The sequence below is a fragment of the Epinephelus moara genome, chromosome 4 (assembly GCF_006386435.1).
Source record: "Epinephelus moara isolate mb chromosome 4, YSFRI_EMoa_1.0, whole genome shotgun sequence".
Classification (NCBI taxonomy): Eukaryota; Metazoa; Chordata; class Actinopteri; order Perciformes; family Serranidae; genus Epinephelus; species Epinephelus moara.
In genome coordinates this window covers 31751337-31757482 of record NC_065509.1, presented here as the reverse complement: position 1 = coordinate 31757482, position 6146 = coordinate 31751337, and positions in this window count along the sequence as shown.

Below are 6146 nucleotides of genomic sequence, written 5' to 3'. Positions count from 1 at the left end.
AAATAAAGACTTACAATACAGTGATCCGACGTGAGGGTCAACAGAAAATATCAGAGCTCACTCAACCCTATTGCCTCCATTCCCGCCAGGCATTTAAATGCCCGGTTAAATAACTTAAACCACACCGATGTGTCAACCACCGGATGTGACATACCTGTGCATACATACAAATAAACAATAAACATAAGCAAAATATATATTTTGGCTCTTACAGTATGTTCATGGTATGATTTAACAAATACTTGTAAACTTTACTAAAAAGGACATTAAAATTTCTATTTAACTTTTAGCCACTGTGTGTTTTTGGCTGTTTGTTATACATTGCAAGGGTTTTTTCAGAGGACTCCAAAATTTTATCATATTTTTCACCAACACAACTGTAATTTCATGACCTCATTTTTGCTTATTGTGAGACCTCCTATAAGCAAGCTGTTGGCAGTGTATCCTTTATTGATAAACATATTCTAGCTGACTTTTAAAGGTTAGGTTTTTCCCTGATCTTATTCACTCCGTTACTGTATTTAAGTGTAGCATAGCACACCGCCCTCTCGTGGACAACAGCAGTACAAGCTGTAGAGTGATGCCGGTCTTCTCTGATTGATTAACTTTATTAAATTAAATTGTATTTATAGTACTTCTCATACATCCATATAAAGAAGGCATATCCAAATTAAGTTTATTTCTATACATATCATGACTGGTCAAGCGCTTTTCACATTTACACGTCATGGTTTTAAAAGTACATGTTAATAATAACACTTAAAGCTGCAGTCCATTTTAGTTCCTGATTGTTCCTTAGTTAAAAATAGTAAAAAGATGAAGAGCATCAACAGATCAGACATTTAATAAATGGGTCTAACACATCTGTTAGTCATTATATAATTGCACATTTGTATGTAGAATTCTAAAATATTCCGCCCTCTCATGTATGTAAATGATAAGGACAATACATTTAGAAATATCTCTAAATATAATATAGTCCAGTACAATACCATCTTTAACCATAATCTAAATAATAAACATTTAACATATAATCTAATTGAAACATTTTTGACATTGTCACCAAAAACTAATAAATCTCTTAAGCATAGAATTTATGGCAGGACTATTAGCTGTGCGCCTAAAAGTTTTTAAAGGTGATTTGAACACCTGAGAAATGAGACTTGTGTCATTAGCAACAAACTACTGAAACAAAACAGTCCCACATATGGCACAAAGGTGAAGACGCCGGTCTCGAGATGTGTTTAAAGTCAATTAAAAGTTAAAAGTTGACACTGTCACAGCTAGACACTCACCTGCTCCTGCTGAACTCCACAAAACTCCAACAATTGAATCGCACAGTGAAGAGCACGCCCAGAGCGGAGCAGTATTAAAGGGTACTTCTGTATTTTTGAACCTGGACCCTATTTTCACATGGTTTTGTGTCTACGTGACTACTGGGAACAACATCTTTTTAATTGGTCCAGTGTTGAAAGAGAGAGCTGCAGCCAGCAGTGAAACAGGCTGCAGTGTGACCACATGGGGCAATTGCGCACCGTCAGTGTATGTCCACTAACAGTGTTTGATTTGACACTGACAGGCTCAGATTGTTAGTCTAAGTTTCTGACAACATTATGTAAAGGATCCCTACAGAGATAGAGTTTTTCATTCAACCAGAAACAGCCCCAAATTTGCCATCGCAGAACCCACCAGACTCCATTTAAATAAACAGCAATTGTAGAAAGAATGTATAGAGTCCGCACATTTTCACATCTAACTGGGTGAGTTCAGGGTTGATTCAAACCAGAGTTTGTGATTCTTGGAACAGTGGAAAGATGAACAAAGGTGGTATTTGTGAGTTTTATTTTGTTTCTGTTTACTTTGAATAAAGTGTGTTTTCCAATAATAAAATTGTTGTTTATTTAAATGGAGTCTGGTGGGTTTGGCAATGGCGATTTTGTGGCTGTTTCTGGTTAAACAAAAAAGATTTTACTCTTTCACAAAAAGCCTATCTCTGTAGGGATCCTTTACATAATGTTGTCAGACACTTAGAATAACAATCTGAGCCTGTCAGTGGCAAAAAACCCCATCTTTGGTGGATGTAAATGGACAGTTTTAAGTGCTATATCGTAGGCAACTGGACTTGCTTGAGTTTCTTGAAGACGTTTCCCCTCTCATCCAAGAGGCTTCTTCAGCTCTAACGGACTGGTGTAGAGTCACAACCTCTCAACTTGTGTGTGCATGTGAACCCTTACAGAGTCGCTGAGGTCACAAGGGAACTCTGAGTTTCAGTCATTAAGGTCTGAACTCAAACTCTGAAACTCAGAGCTCACGTGTGCCTCTTGGATGAGAGTTGACACGTCTTCAAGAAACTCAAGCAAGTCCAGTTGTCTACAATAAAGCACTTATGATTACCATGACTGAAATATAACTTTATTGTCAGTTTACACTGAAATTCATTTTACATTGCAGCTTGTTTCTTGCTGTCGGCTGTGGCGTTTTCTCTCAGTGCTGGACCAATTTCAAACATCACATTAGTTACGGAAAGACAGGGTCCAGGAAGAAAAATACCAAAGTTACCCTTTAACAGCCCGTTAAATCTCTTAGAAAAACATTAAAAATGTATTTTTATACCCATAATGTGACAAAGGAAATATGAATTATTAAATTTAAGAACATGGGCGTAGTAATGACAAGACCAGCTATAAAATAAACACATATTAGTGGTTTTAATAAACTGTCTTGAGCGCTGCTGAGTAAAGTGAGATGTTTTTTAATGTGTTATTTTAGCTTCCTAGTGAAGAAGGAAGTATTTTCTTCTGACTTTCTTACCAAATACTGAGCATCACCTGAAGGTATTCATAATTATATTTCACAATAATAAAATTTAATATTAATAATATTATAGGGTATGTTTGGGTGCACACGTAAGAGACCTAGAAATGAAGTTTTCCCACTGTCCTTAAAATATATATTTTATTGTATTTTGTGCTGTCGTTAGCTTGACACATCAGCTGTACTTTTACTTCAGCTCAGGTGTTATTGTATGTAACCAAACTCTATTGTTAACAGACATTTTCCATCAAAGCAACATCTTCTTCACTTGAATTATAATCTGCAGACTCTTCAAAGTAAACCATCACCTGCTCACTCCACACTGACTGAACAATGTCCATCAGCTCCAATGTGCTCTAAAGGGAAACTCCCTGTGTTCATGTTCAACACAAAGGAAACTTTCGAGTGACAAAAAAATGCATCATTTTACAATTTCAGACAAAAGAAGCACAGAAGTCAGTTTTGATTTTTTTTCTTCTTTTTTGCAAAGTAAGCCTGCTTAGTATCTGTTGTTAATTCAAATCATTTCAAGTTTGAAGGTTTACAGATCACCTGTAAGTTCAGTGCACAAGCTTCAACTATTAATGTATAAAAGTTCAACCGTCACAAACCGCACCGTCTCTCAAACACATGACAGTTAATGAACTCACAATATCAGCTGTTTAGTTCACAACATCCACAGTTTATATTAAAAAATATAACATCTGCACTTAGTAAGAACATAATTCATCTGAAAACTTCCACACCATACTCCTCGACCCAAAAATAATCTACTCTGAGGTCCATTTAGTAGCTGCTCTGGAGCTTTCGACTGAGTCTTCGCCGACTGAGGTTAGATTTAAAGTCAACCTGGAAGAGAAATCCTACGAAGGTGCTCTGGATCACTGAAAACCTGAGCATCTATCTTCTAATGAAGGTCGTGTGATGGTGAAAAGCTCCAGAACAGCCACTAAATGGACTCTGAAGTGAAATTGTTTTGTCAACTTGTGTTTCTTTCTGTCAAGAATGAACTATGAACTTCAGCCATACTGGTGTTTGTTTGCATGTTTATCCAGTCTATATCAGATTGCATATAGTCATGACTTCCTGTTGATTATAGTCTACAGTAAAACAGTGTTTTTAGACTGGAAAATGTATTTTTCCTGCAGCCCAGGCAGCTGCTGACTTCCATTTGATCAACTGATTCAGACTTTAATAGTGAAGTATGAGTGCTTTTTATTTTAGGGAGCAGGGGTGCAGTAAATTAACTATATATATAGAAAAATGTTTTCACTCTGGTGGCTTCAGGTGTTGACAGGAGGCTTTAACGTGCTCGGCTATGCTTGAAATCACTCTACTTATTTCAGCTCAGTCATCAGAGGAAAATGTTGGTATAGTATGTTTCTGCAAATGATGGATACGTTACATTTGTATGTTTCATACGTATCATATCAACGTGTATAAGCTGACTCTTTCTTTGGGAGATGGAGGGGATGGAGGACAGTGTGACACCTAGACAGAGATGGAGATGTGTCAGGGGTTAGAGTTAAGAGGTCAGGGTTAGCGAGACAGCAAGACGTGAGAGGCGGGACATGTGCCAAGCTGCAGACCTCTGTTCTAGACCAACAAAAGTGGTTGTCTTTCGTGAATCGTTGCTACGTTTCAAGCTTTTTATTTGCTACCATACGTGGGTGTTTTTTGGTGACCAGTCGCTGTGTTTCCACCTGGGATAGAACCTCAAAAAGCGTTTTGTTTTTTGGTACCTGAGCCATTGCTGCATTTTCTGGGATAGGATAGTGCAACAAAACTGGGGATTTTAAGCCAGAACATGATCTTTTACGAAGCATTACGAAGTGTTTTTGTGCCTAAAAATATCCACACCTTCATCACAGCGTTGTTGTCCCATAAAGAAATGTAAAGTTTCAACATTATCTGCTACAAAATAACGTACAATTGTAACATATCTGTGATTTGCAGAAACATACGATACCAACATTTATTCTGGCGTTTGGATTGTTTTTTTGTACGATCCACCATTTTGTTTAAGTGTCAGATTCTCAGAGTGGAACTAATGCTCCATTTAGTGCCTCAAAAATTCCCACAAGGGAACAAAAAAGTAGTGTTTATGGTGTGATAAATAAATACCACATTTCACCTTTGATACAGGGCATCATCATCATCATCATGAATGACGATGATTCTTAATTCTGATTCTTTATTCGAATGTGTTATTAGTTTAATTAACTTTCGAGTGTCTCTAATGTAGGAAATGGTCAATGAATGGATGCTGCAGTGCTTGACTTTAAATTTTGCCTCAAAATTGGTAAAATAAAGGTTGCTAATCTCACTCCATGCTTAACTTTTGTTTTTAGATTTTTCCTAAATTGCAATTACATGCACATACCACCTGCAGACACATGAACGCACCAAACAATCAGTACTGTTCATCTGCATTACTGCACAATAACTGTCAATAATTCATAGTGGGATCTGGAGAACGTGTCTGGACACACAGTAAGGAGCTTTTTAGTAAATAATGTTTCAAGATAAAAACCTGTCTTCATCATGAAACATGCCAAAATGTTAGTGTGTAAACTTCAAATTCACAGTGATCAGCAGAAGCATGTCGAGTGAATTTCAAGACATTTTAAACTGTGATCATATGAGCTGGAGCTGGATGACATGAAAAACACATTCATCAGTCTAAATGAGGCGGGGCTAATGTCGTAAACATGACCTGTAAATCTGACTTAACATACAAAAACAACAGTATGGTCTTTTTTGAGTATTTTACTTTCTGTCAGAGGGCTTTGAGACGACAGTTGACCCCGTCCATAATTCCCGGAAGATTGCAGGCAGAAATGAAAAGTCCGGCTGAGAACTTGGTTCATGAAGCAGCTCCTATAAATCTCTTCTCTTTCAAAAGCTATGGCACCGGCTAAATAACTACATCTAAAACACACCCACCGTCATCGTCTGGATGAGTGTGAGTGGAGCACAGAGTGTTAACACAATGAGGCAGAGAAAATGAAATGAGAACCTCACTTTGATGTGAATAAATGCTGTGATCAAATATCCCAAAACAATAAATAGAAAATCTTAAACCTGCATCTTTTACATTAGAATTTTACAGTTGGGTTTCTACAGTGCATTTTGACACGCTCCCTTAGACAACAGGCAGACATGATTCGTCATTTCAGTTTGTTACTAAGAGATAAAAACACCATGTGACTCCAGCATTATTCTGATCAGTGTAACTGGCACAATTTTTTTTTTTTTTTTTTTACAATTTCTGATGAAATTATTGGCCTTAAAGTGGTGAGTTCAAATGCTCCTATGAGACAGACAGACAG